General features: G+C 44.5%; 1 protein-coding gene across 3 annotated transcripts in view; it reads left to right on the forward strand.

Moving 5' to 3' along the window:
* Kif26b (kinesin family member 26B) overlaps nucleotides 1–11,448 on the forward strand; it is a 403,835-nt gene that overhangs the window by 227,237 nt on the left and 165,150 nt on the right. The gene's annotated exons all lie outside the window — the stretch shown is intronic.

Genomic DNA, 11,448 nt, shown 5'->3' on the forward strand with positions numbered 1-11,448 from the left:
GAGAATGAGGGGTGGATTTAGCAGAACCAATGATATCCCACAATCCTCCTGGAAAGAACAGTGTAGATGGGCCCACTAGAAAAAATATCCAAACATGCAAAATGAGACCTATGTTTTGGGGCTGCTTGTCCATCCCTTCATCCAATCTCTGGACTTCATCTAAAGAGCTGACTTATACAGATGGGATATTTCTTTTTCTCTTCTGAAAACAAACCCTTGAGCCTGTAGGCTCCTTTAAGCCTGGAACAAGCGAGTGAATGGATAGCTGCATACAGTCTGTCTGGATCAGCTGCATGGCCAGCCACTGCGGTATTTCTTTTCCTATTCTAACATAACAAAGGGCTGAATGAGCTAGGAGGAGAATGGAGCCAGGGAAGGAGACTACAGCCCTACAGTATTTTATGGGAGTAGTTTAAATTATGGTCATCTAAAGGAAGATTTATGCCTAGAATTTACAAGGTAAACAGAATCACTCATGGGAAGGAAAAGGACAGATCTTCAAGCCCCAGACATTCTCTTCTGTTTTCTTAGCTGAAGGAGAGGTGAGCTGCTGGGCAGACACTGTGAGGATCTCGATGTAAACTTTACATTGCCTCCCCCCCCACCCCCCACCCCCACCCCCACCAAATGCTTTGAAAACTCCCCATCCCTCTTTAACATAACTGACAGCTACTCTGAGAGAAAGGAACTCACAACCCAAAGCTTCAGTATAAGGGGAATAAAATCACCCAGGGTTTTGGGTACAGGCTTGTGCCTTCCTGCAGATGATGATGATGACAGTGGCCATTTCTTCTCAGGAGCTGTAGGAAGGAAGCCAGGAAGCCTCTGGCTCTGAACGGTATGCAGCAAGACCATTAACATTTCTGAGCATCCCATGATTAAAATAAGACCATGTTAGATACTTGCACAGCTGTGTGGTGACATAAAAGGGGATCAGAGAAGGGAGAAGGAGGAGAGAGGGGAGGGAGAGGAGGAGGAGGAGGAGAAGGGAGAGGAGGAGGAAGAGGAAGAGGAAGATGCGGAAGAGGAGGAGGAGGGAGGACAGGAGGAAGAGGAGGCTGTTGGCTTATCTTGGGTCTGCACATTCATTTGAGCCTGTAGCAGGATGGTACTTTGTGGAGTCTTTTGCCAGCTTCTGATGCCCGCTGGACTTCCCTTGTTCAAATCCTGGATTTGACTGTCCTTGAAGTTTGAGGTGGAATCTGGACTTTGAGAAAGGGATTGTCTTTTATGAAGCACACCTGTGCTGGGTCCAGGCCCCTCGTTTCCCATTTCTCCATCTGCTGCCTCCCGGGTGGAAGCCACCAGGGTCTCATTGCAGTCTGCTTTAAAGCTAAGGGGAAGTGGTTTCTACACTAGCAGCCCACCCTGACGTCTAAAATTGACAGTCAGCTCCAGATTCTTCGAAATGCAACTGGGAGCCCAATCCAACACTCCCGAAGTCACTGCCCTTTGACCTATGGCCTATAGGTCTGTGGGGCTATGCCTTTGAACTTCCTCAGGGAGTGAGTCAATAGAAGAGAGTAGCACCAATGTAGATATTTTCAATTTTCTTTCTGAAGACTAGAATTATAAAAAACTTCTAGACAGCTTCATGTCCCCCATTGTCCCTCTCATCCAACACTGTGACAGCATTCCTAGCCTTCTGCAGAGATCCTTCTTCTGGAGAGTCTGGGGGAGAAAACGGCCACCTTCCTTAGTCACTGGCAGAAAGGTACACTTGGGGCAGGACAAGGAAGGACAAGGTCTGGCTCCCTGGTCTCTTCGGCGAATTTACTTTTCTTTCACATGTTTCATGGAAGGCCTGACCACCTGGCTTCAGCACCTCCCTGTGCAGTAGATGGGAGCTCACAGGAGCTGGAATCTCTCTCTTTAGGGCAAATGTGACTAGATTGAGGACTGCTCTGTGTGCTGGATGAGACTCCAAGGAGGTTAAGGAGGAGAGAGCAGAACAATAAGAGAACCCGCTGACAAGTCTGTCAGAAGAGGGAACTGGGCTCAGAAACTTACTGTCTGGAATCCTTAGATCTTAAAGAAGGGAGGGGACTGAGCCTGTTGTAACTGAATTGAGTGACATTTCTCTTTATTAAAAACTTATGAAGCCTGGCAGAAAAGGTGCCAATAAAAGCTCAGGTTCTCCCCTCTTAGTTATTTACTTCTAGCACTTTGTATCCAGACTTTTAAATAAAGGGTGGTCTGTCTATCTATCTATCTATGGGTAGGCAAATGCTTCATATTTCTTCAACAATGGAAACTACTTGCTGACATAGTTATTTAAATATAAATGTGCATATAGATATGTGCACTTCTTTTTAGAGGTATATAGTGGGCACACACACACACTGTGTGGTACAGACGAGTATTGGGTTTGGCTCGTCAGTGGGGTAGAAGGAGGGTGGGGAAGGAGGTGTCTCTCTCACTGGGCTAGAGAGAAGAGGTGGCTACAGCTTGAGTGAGCATCCTTCGCCCTCCTCAGCCCTGCAGTTGCCCAGCATCAATGCCTGCTCCTGGTGTAGGCATGTTTCCCTGACTCTCCTGCACTCCTGCACTGTGGCCCACAGGGAATGTTACTCAGAGAGCGCCAGGCAGGGATGATCCGCCTGGACTTGAAACTGCCTTGCCTTTCATCTTATTAAAATTAAGCCATTAACTGCCTTTAATGTGGAGGTTCTGTGGCTTAATTTTCTTTGGTGGCATCCATTAAAAACAGGGGTGGGTAGCACAATTGACTGGCAGAATCTTCAGACATTTAATATGTATTATTAATATTCACATGTATTATTAATATTCCCTACCTGTACCGAGAGCTGTCATGGTTCAGTCTGAGTTATTCCCAGAGCTATAATGAAACCATGGTGTGAGTGTGTGTGTGTGTGTGTGTGTGTGTGCATGTGTGTGTTTGTGTGTTTGTGTGTGTGTGTGTGTTTGTGTGTGTGTGTGTGTGTGTTTCCTGATTACCTGAAATCCAGGTGGGGCTAAAAAACAGCTCAGAGCATCTGGTAGTGTCTTAAAGTGACTTTTTATTTCCCAGACCTTTAAAGTTGCCACACAGACTTGTAAATGTGCACACTGTGTTTACCCTGCTAACATGGAATTGCCCTCATATGTGTTTATTTTAATGAGGTGGAAACCCCAGAGACATGTGATGGCATACTTCAGACGCAGTTTACTTAGACCTTAACGGAGACTTTGACTGTGTGCCTCGGGTATGCGCAGCGCTGAGCTAGGCTCTGAGAGAGGCATGCAATTCAGCCCCTGCTTTTTAAAAGTTCAAGGTCTTACAGAGTAGAAGAAAATGTGTACAGTCAAAATGGATGCCAAAAAGTAGTTTCTGGATGTGAGAAATGAGTGTCACTGGCAGAGATTCTGTGAGCACGCAAATCAACCTCTGTGTGTGTGTGTGTGTGTGTGTGTGTGTGTATGCAAATCAGCTAGGTAGGTCACAACACTTCTCTCTCTCTCTCTCTCTCTCTCTCTCTCTGTGTGTGTGTGTGTGTGTGTGTGTGTGTGTACATTGGGGAAAAAGATATTTTTAGAGAAAAGATGGGGAGATGGAGTAAGACTTAAGATTTTCAAGAACCATTTGGATAAGCTGGAGAGATGAGAGGGTGTCTCATAAACCCAGGTGATTATTCTGACTTAGAGTTGCCCAGCCCAAGAGATTGTGATGAGCCAGACCCACATGGCATTGTCAACCAGGTTTAGATCTCTGGGTAGAAGGCGTTCCTGGAGGGTGTTAAGTTTGGAGGGCCTTGTGGGGCTGATGTTTGGGGAAAGAGGGGTAAACTCCGATGCTCGCACGATTAAGCTTGGTGATGCTGAGCATCTGGGTCAGGTGAACATGGAAAGAAAGCCCCAGATTTAAGCTGTAAAGAATTGGCTAGTTAGTGCCACTGTTAGTGTTGTGGTCTGAAAGCTGTCACTGTGGCTCATTTTGACTCTTTATCTCTGGAAGGACAAGATGACCATCTTGCTATATTTTATAATTTCCTGTCAATCTGTATATAATTTGAAATCTTCTCTATGAAATTTTCAGATTCTAATTTCCTTCTGGTCTCCAAACAAAGCTCCTATCTCCATCTTTCTCTTTCTCCCCTCTTAAATGTTCCTGCTTAACTGGAGGAACAAGAGGTGTTGCTCAGTGGTCACAAACTTGTTTGGGATGTACAAGGTCCTCAGTTACATCTCTGTCTTTGCAAAAGGAACAAGAAAAATAGAAAGAAAGGAAAAGAAAAGAAGAAAGAAAGGCAGAGCCCTGACACTGTTTTCTAGAGGCATTATTAAATTGAAATGTATGGTGACACTGAGAAATTCTTATATTGTTTCCTCAATGTATTGTTCTGTATTCAGTCAGGACAGTATACAAAAAATGACTAACTCAAGTCTATTCCACTTCTCACTGTTAATCTTAAACTCACGTGTCTACATGTATTGCATGTTGTGTGTCTATGGGTACACATTGTGGGAGGGGTAAGCAAGTTATGTGTGTACATATGTGTATAGGGACTAGAAGCAAGCTCAGTGTCATTTCCTAGGTAACATCTGGCTTTTATATTTGAGACAGGGCCTGACACCAGCCTGGAACTTGCTAAATTGCCTTGACCAGGGAGCCCCAAGGTTATCCTTGTCTTTCCTTCCTCCATATAGGGATTATAGGCTCACACACCACACCTAGCTTTTCTATTAACTTTTATTTTTATATTTATTTTTTGATTTTATTTCTTATTACCTGTGTGTGTGGGGGGGTCAGGCTTGCCGCAGTGTGGAAGTCAGGGGACAGCTTTTGGAAGTCCATTCCTTCCTTTCACATTTATGTGGGTCCCAGGGATTGGACTCAGATATCCAGACACACACAGCAAGTGCCTTTATCCACTGAGCCATTCCCTGATTGTCATTTTAGACTCTTGATTGGCAGTGGGCTTTGCTAATAAAAGTCAAGGAATAGAAGTCAAGTCTAAAGGAACAGCTATGTTGACAAACATTATTTCTGTGTTTCAATGTATATTTTGTTAACTCGAGTTTTATTTTCCTGCACTGAAATATGTTCTCCCATGGAAGAAAGCCTGTACTTATTAATGACTTCCTGTCTTGGCAGTCCCCCTGTTGCCTCAGCACCATGGGGGTGTGGCTTTTCTCTCTGTATATATAATATTCACATTGATTAATTAATCGATTAGACAAGTGTTTATTGAGCGTGTGCCTCTGTGTTTGGCATGAATCCAGGTGCTGGAGTGCAGAGGGACATGAACAGCATGGCCCTGCTCTCATAGATCTGCACTATGAAAGTGGGAGACAGACAGTAAACACACCAGAGAGCATGCGACATACAGAAATCTATAATGGAACCAAGCATGCAAAACATGTAGAGGGAGCACTGCGGGCCATCTCTATTCCTGTAAGATACATAGAGGTAACCAGCACCCTGCCCATGGAGGGCTCATGTGCACACATTGAATGAACCAAATGGATGGATGCATACGCTGTCCTGCTGTAAGGCCTTCGCTGGCAGACTATTGGCTCATACAATCTTTTCACATCGGTATTGATTATATATATGTAGTGTTTTCCTTTCACAAGTGGCTGCCTTAGGTGGCCTTGTTTCTCTGGTGTCCCTTCATCCTCCTGCCTCAGATAAATCAGCTGCCTGTTTCCCCTTCAAGGTGATGGCTTTTTCAGGAATGCTCACTAAGCCCCTTGGGTGGGCCTTCTGTACTCTGAGGATATTATTCTTTAGGAGTCTGTGCCTTTGTCTAAATGAAGCCTCCTCCATGGTCTTCACACAGAAATATATGCCTCTCTGTTGTGGCCAAACACATAGAACTGTTTGCTGTGGAACAGATGTCACCATTCCTGGCCATTTGCTTCATACTTTATAAAGAAAAGAAGTTCTGTGTGTTTCACAATAATAGAAGCTAAGATGTCCAAATAACATAGTGTTAGCTCCTGGTTGCATCATAGTGCACCACACTGTCACCATGCATCATCCAAGAGGCAATAACAAGTGTCAGTTATAAACTATAATGCCCACATGTGCTATGGCAAGATTTTGAAATATTTAAGTGTATGCAGGCACCCGAGTGCACACACACATACATACATACATACATACACATCACATTGAATAAATGAATAAACAAAGGGATAAATAAATGAATGGAAATTTTAAAGATGGGTAAGTCATCAGGCTCATGGTTCATAAGAAATAAAACCATAAAGCTGGTTCACTTCAGCATTGCTTTCCAAATATCTAGGACCAAGAACTTAGAGGGGTTTCTTCTTCCTTCTCTTCCTCCCTTCCTGCCTTCCATCTTCCTTTTTGTGTTTCTGAGGTCCTTGCAGGTACTGTGCAGCTGAGCCATAGCCACGCCCAGCATGTATGCCTTCTGTGTGCCACCTCTCATCTAAGTCCCCCTTTTTCCCCAAAAGAAAATCAAATATAGTTGTCTCTGAATCCACAGGCTTCATACCCATGGATTCAATCAACCCTGTATCAGAATCTTTAGGAGAACTTGGACTTGTGCTGATGGTGACAGACTGTCAGCCATGCCTGTCACTACTCCGGAGTGACAACTATTTACATAGCACTTACCCTGGATTAGGGGTCACAACTAAGCTGGAAATGATTTACAGTATGCAGGATGCACAGGTTATTTGCAAACACTGTCATTTTATAGGAAGGGACTTTAGCATCACTGTTGGTAGTGTCCGGCATCTACAGGAGTGACCCAATCTCATGTGGACAGGAAGAAGTCACTGGGCTTTGCTTTAAATACTCACCCAGATGGCACGTAGGCACAATTATGAAGCTAAAGGCACAGGATTCGCGCATTCATTCAATAAACATTTTTCAAGTATTCTCTGTGCCACATAAGGGTATAGCACCTGAAATAAGCAGACTACTTTGCATAAGGAGCGTGGATGCTAATGTGGTTGGAATGGGAAGAGGTAGCTACGGAATGCGCACCTCAAACACAACGGAGTTATGGTAGAGCACATGGTAGGTTGAAGGCGATAAATTAAATACTGTGAAAGAAAAGAAATGCAGTGAGCGAGGCCAAAGACAGGGGTCGGGGTGGAGGTGGGGGTGGGGGTGGGGGTGGGGGTGGGGGTGGAGGTTCTGGACCTTTCTGAGGTAGCCTGGCATGGTACTTAAGGAAGGAACAACCAGGAAGCTATGGCGGCTGGAGAAGGGGCTGAGGGAACATGGAGGGAGATAGGGTCCCACAAGCCTGGGAGGCTTGAACTGTGCATGGCTAGGAGTTGCTGTAGGGCCTGGGGTTAGGGAGAATCTCAGTGAGTGAAGCATAAGAATGCTGACCTGTGTTTTGACCCTAGTGTCTGTGTAAAAGGCAAGGCATGGTAGTGTACACTTCTAACAACATCACAGGGGAGGCAGAGATGGGAGAACCTGGGGCGGGGGCGGGGGGCGGGGGCAATCTCTGATCTCAGCCTAATCAGGGAGCTACAGACCTTGTGAAGAACACTGACTTAACAACAACAACAACAACAACAACACAAACAAAAGAAAAACAACAGCCAAAAGAACAAGAGAAAAACAAGGTGGAATTCTCCTAAGGAAAACACTAGGGGTCATATTCTGTCTGCCACATAAATATGCACACACACATACACATACACACACACACACACACACACACACATATACACACACACTGGCACACACAAAATCATGTACACACACACCAGCTTGTGCCCACACTCAGACATATTCACATATACACACAGTAGCAATGTAACCACAAACATGCATATACACATGCACATGTACCCACACACTTGGGTATGTGCACACACACACATACACACACTACGCATACACAAATATCATATATACCCTGTAAGTTTAGACTTCAGTAGCTTTTAATATATTCTGTTTTGCATAAGCATCAGCATTAATTTCAGAATATTTACATCACTCCTAAGAGAAGTAGTCTACTTTACAATAAGTTACCCCATCTTTTCCTCCTCCGATCCCCCTATCAATCTCTTATCTGCATATTCCATGATGGTTCTATGGGCTGGTCTATGGGCATGTGATGGAATCATGTTCTATGTATGTATTCTTTCACTTAACCTTATGCTCCCAAATCCATCCATATTGTGGCCTATATTGCTAATTCATTCTTTTTTATGTCTTTGTAATATTCCATTGTGTGCACACACCACACATTGTTTGCCTATTTATTTGTATTGAACATTTGGTGGTTATACTTTCTGCTGTTAATAATGCTGCTGTAATGGCAGTGCACAGGTTTTTGTGTGAATGTACCTTTTAATTTATGTAGTATGTATCCTAGAGTGAAAGGCTTTACCTTCCTCCTCACATGAAGTGGAAGCCATAGCAAGTTTCTTACCTGTTCTGGCCTTCACACTAGGTGGTTCCTCTGGCTGTGCAGCGAGTGAACACAGACAGTGGGTGGGTAATAATGAGTGGAAATCAGACCAGTTAGGAGCTGATTGCAGTGGTTCAGGTGAGAGGAGAGGTCTCAGACCAGGACAGGAGCTGTATGTGCAGAGGATAGTCACATTTGGGACATATCGTAAAGGCAGCCAGGAGAGTTTCTTCTTAGTGAAGTAAAAGAGGGCAGGGAGGAGCTGAGGACTTTGGCTCCATCTTTGAGAAGGAAGGGGCAGCCGTGGAGTGGGGTGAGAGAGCCACACATGGGCTCAGGAGTTCCACTTGCATAGACCAAGGTTAAGATGGTCAGCAGGCATCCTCAGGGAGATGACAGGCAGGCAGATAAATGGGTCTGGAGTTCAGGAAGTTGTCTGCGCTGCAGATATAAATTTGGGAATCTCTGGCATGCTGATGGTATCTAGAACCAATGAGGCAGAGTAGTCACTGAGTTCCCATTTGTTTTAAAGGGACAAAGCAACCCGCATGTTGATAGAATTTTAGCCTTTTCTATGTACTGAGTTCCAATGAGGACCTCATGTTATGAAAACATACATTAGAGAGAAGGCTCTCTCTAGAGAATGTGATTCCAACATGGTTAAACTACCGGCCTCAGGGCATAAATTAGAGGATTTATTCATTAATATATTAGGGCTATGAATTAATATTGGATTCAGTATCTCATGGTATTTTCTAACTGATTTTGAGGGTTTTTTTTTGTTTGTTTGGGTATATATATATATATATATATATATATATATATATATATATATACTGTTGTCTGCTTCCACACCAGCTTGTGATCAGTATACAAAGGAGTGGGAATCACATTTGGTTTTGGTATTAATAAAAAGAGCAGTGAACTCATATACCATTAGTAGACATGCGATTTCCTAATACCAGGAGTGGGGTGGTATTTGAGGCCAGAGAGGAAAAGAAAAAGATCTGTCGTGTATAAGGAAATAATAATAAAATCCTGAATGAGCTGAAGAAAAGTAACCATCAAAGACAAGAGAGGGCATGCTAGGGGAGATGGCACAGTTGGTAAGGGGCATGGCGACCCTATTCTGGTCCCTAGCACTCACCTGTGAGGAGCCAGTGCAGTGGTTTACATCTGGAACGCTGCTGGTGGAGGAAGGGGAACACAGGGACTGACAGGTATTTGTTTGGCTAGTCCAGCTGAACTGGAGAACTCCAGTTTCAACGAGAGGCCCTATCTCAAAATACAGGATGGGAGAGGCCATGGAGGACATCAGACACTGGACGATGACCTCAGCTTGTATGCACACTCCAAGACGAACATAGGAAGCATACAAAGACAAAAGGAGCCTTGACTGTCCAGAAACCACATCAGGGAGGAATAACTAAAGATGTAAGCAGGCACAGCCAAAGGAAGACTGGATTCAAGAGAAGTAGTAATTTGATTCAGCTGTATGATGCTCTATCAGATGTGTCCAACCTGTGACCCATGGGCCTCATGGGCCCCACAAGAGCTGTGCACATGGCTCAACACAAAGTCATAAACCTAGAACAGCATGTGGTGGGGTGGCTTTATTTATTTACTTATTTTTGCATTTTTAACTCATTTGTAAAATCATTGAGCATGAGCCCATGTACAACCAAGAACAGAGGCATGAATCTATAATCCCAGAATACCCAGGGAGAGATGAGGGCAGAAAGAAGCAGGTCATGGGCCAGCCACCCTGCTGCACACAGTGACAAGTGACTAGAGAACCTGTTGAGGAGGTAGAAGGTAAAAAACCAATACTCAAGATTATCCTCTGACTGCACACATGCGTTGTAGAATGTGTGAGTGCATACACATGCATGCACGCGCGCGCACACACACACACTTTAAAAAGAAACTAGCTGAGATGACAGGCTGAAATGATTCTTACCCTTGTGAAAGGAGGTGGCATTGTTGAATTATTCCTAAGGGGACATGAATACCTCTTAGTACTAAGGCAGGTTCACCTCCAGCAGATATGTAAGTGCTTGTGATGCCAGTCCTCATAAGAGCATACCAGAAGCCATCATTTCTACTCAGCTGTGGGAAACACATAATAGTTTTTCTTAAAATAAAACCACAAAACACGATCAAAGGGCATCTATCTGTAGTTATCTTTGGAATATTTCTCCCTTGGAGAAAGTGCCTGTTTAGAGCCTGTACTCAACCACGTGGTTTTTCTCCCTTATCTCTACTGCTGCATGGATCTCTTTGTGAACAGTGGCTGGCAGGGGCCCCTCTGCTCGAAGCACCAGCCTGACTGGCATGAGAGTCATTTCAGGTTCTGCTGCCATGTTTCAGTCGATCTGTCTAGAGAGGAGTGATGCTCCTGAGACACTCAGATGCTCACATGTCATGCAAAAGGACAAAGTACAATCCCAGGTTCTGTGTTTGAACTATCCCCCAGGGAAAGTAACATCACTATTTGGGGCCCATTGATGGGAGCCCATCTGTGAAGTGGGAAACCATGGCAGATTCTCCAGAAAGATCCCTGTCTCTTTCCCCACGCTGCAGAGACGTATGTGCTGACCATTGGTTCCTATTCCCAGACTTTTGATCTTCACGAGAAACCAATACCATTGAATAGTGTCATTCCCTGGATCGTCAGACTGCCTGTCAACTCCCCATAGAGATAAGAAAGAGAGGTCTTGCCACACACAAAGACAGATGTGACCAAGTGCTAATTAATACCTTAAGAGGTGAATGCAAATGTCACCATTATTGAGCACTGAGATTTATTTTTTTTCCTGAACTCCCAAGAGCCTCTGGGCTGGAATCTGGCCTTCAGACCTTGACAAATGTCCTCTGCTAGTCTGAGCAGGTTCTGGTTTGATGTGACATCACATGGTCACATGGCCATCTTCCTTTTTTTTTTTTTTTTTTGAGTGCTACAGCAGCATCTGACCAAATGCTGCTCACTGGGGAACCATGTGTGTTTTTGCCATTCTTGCCAATGAAGCTCATAGCTGAGAGGGAGAGGGGAGAGGTAGAGGGGGAGGGAGAGGGAGAGGGGAGGGGGGAGGGG

This window comes from Mus pahari, chromosome 5 (assembly GCF_900095145.1).
Source record: "Mus pahari chromosome 5, PAHARI_EIJ_v1.1, whole genome shotgun sequence".
In the NCBI taxonomy this organism is placed as follows: domain Eukaryota; kingdom Metazoa; phylum Chordata; class Mammalia; order Rodentia; family Muridae; genus Mus; species Mus pahari.